This window comes from Numida meleagris, chromosome 9 (genome assembly GCF_002078875.1).
Source record: "Numida meleagris isolate 19003 breed g44 Domestic line chromosome 9, NumMel1.0, whole genome shotgun sequence".
Classification (NCBI taxonomy): Eukaryota; Metazoa; Chordata; class Aves; order Galliformes; family Numididae; genus Numida; species Numida meleagris.
The window spans coordinates 14922133-14924042 of NC_034417.1; the positions used below are offsets into that span (position 1 = coordinate 14922133).

General features: G+C 46.7%; 1 long non-coding RNA gene across 1 annotated transcript in view; it reads left to right on the plus strand.

Annotated features, from left to right (window-relative positions):
- The window catches only part of LOC110403935, a 2853-nt gene extending 1157 nt beyond the window's left edge, over positions 1-1696 (plus strand). Inside the window, exon 3 of the long non-coding RNA XR_002441936.1 lies at positions 67-1696. This is a non-coding gene — a long non-coding RNA (uncharacterized LOC110403935). The remainder of the gene's footprint in view (positions 1-66) is intronic.

Sequence of the window (1910 nt, forward strand, 5' to 3'; positions counted from 1 at the left end):
TTTTTTTTTTTTTTTTTTTTTTTAAGTCTTTTTGGCAGGCTTTGGAAAAGGCCTGTTTCCTGGCAGGAGGAAAAGCCAGCCTTGGCTTCAAGCAGTCACTGACAATTCCCAGCATATGGTAAGAGAGGGAGCTTCCGCCTACCCCATCAGGTAAGTGCCATCTTCCTTACTACAGGCAGCAATGATCGATGTCACGCTTGGAGAGCACTGGCTGCTGGGAGAGGAGCCAAGTGGCCAACTGTCCGATACAACAGAACAGGTCAGCATGGACAAGGCCTCTGGGTGGGGAAGGCATGCTAGCATAAGCATGCAACCAGGAAATGTGTTGTCTTGATACACTGTCATGTGCTTTGAGTTTTTGGCTCCAAAGCCCAGTTTGAAAAGTTTATATTGCTTACATTTGGGTTTCGAAAGGTGTGCTGGAATTTTTGCATGTGCCTCTCAGCAAATACAGCATTGCTTGTGTGCCGTTCCCTTTCTCTGTTTTCTTCTCTTTTTTGTCTTCCCCTGTCTTTTCACGTTGTTTTTATAGCTAGTTATTCCTCTTTGGCTGGAGGAAGACCTGATCACACCTTCATTCCAGTTCTGCTCATGATATTTCCATTATTTCAGAGCAGTGCACTGCAGAGGCAAACACCAAGACAGACTTCATAGGGTAACCCTAAGCCTGCCCTGTGTAGTCCCATGCAATGGTTCAGAGCCAGCTTGGCCTCAGGTCCTCCTTCCCAAACCTTTTCTTGCATATGCTCTGCAGCATCACATGGGGTTTGGATGCTTCAGAGCTGCACGTTTAGGACTGCAGATGGCTGCAACACGGCTGGGAGAGGAACAAGGTCCTGCATTGTGGTCTCATGCACCCCAGAGGGTGGATAGAACAGGGGGCAATGTGAAGATCAGGCCCCAGGCCCCTTGGGCTTTCTCTAAGACAGCCTTGCTCTGCCTCCATGAGGCAGGTCTGCTCCCAGGCTCCCGGAACAGATAAGAACCTTCAAGGCCCCATTGAGCCATTAAGACCAGATCCTCTGCTGTAAATCAGAGCAGCTCCATAACATTTTTTCCCCTCACCTGAGCCCTGACCTAGAGGGACCACATCTAGTGGAAAGAGGGTAATTCATTCTCCATGCTCACTCAATCCATAGACCCTCGGCCAAGGATGCTTATTATTGCTAACAGGAGTGCTGTTCTTTATCATACTGGCAGGGCTAAGAGAGCCCTAACTCATTTCACATACAGCTCTGAATAGCCATTAGCTGGTAAAAAGTTTTGGTGAGATCCAAACTGAGCTGTTCTCCATTTATCCTAATGAGGACTGTGCACTTTGCAGTTTGTTCTCCAACACAGAAATAAACTGTCAGTGGCTTCTTTTCTGCCACAGATTGATCTAATACAACTGCCTCAACGCACTTTGCTTGTGCAGACGGTTCCAGTGCACATTACTGTCATTTCTGATGCCCTAAAAGCTACTGCCTTCTCCCTCCCATGCTCTTAAATGCCTTAAATGCTCTTAAAAAGTGTGGTGACACTTTTACGGGTGATGGGGCAAGGGTCACGTGCTGAATCTTTGCATGCCAAGAGATGCAAACAGCAGATTCCCATCCCTAAGAGGAAAGCAGAGTCTGATTTCTTGTTTGTGCCTCCTCGTTACAGATAAACAAAAAGAAGCAACCTTTCTTAAATTGAATTCATTGTTTTCTGATTGCCAGGATAAAGGATAGCCCAAGCAACCACAGCACAAGCATCTTTGTCTGACATGAGAAATCAAGAAACACTGAACTGTAATGCAGGGTATTCTAGAATCCATCACAAAACACTGAGCTGAGCCCTTTGCAAGTCATTGCCCGAGTACCAGCAGTGACCAGAAGTACTGTAGAGTGGTAGATGAGGAGCAGGAAGGCCATGACCATAAATTC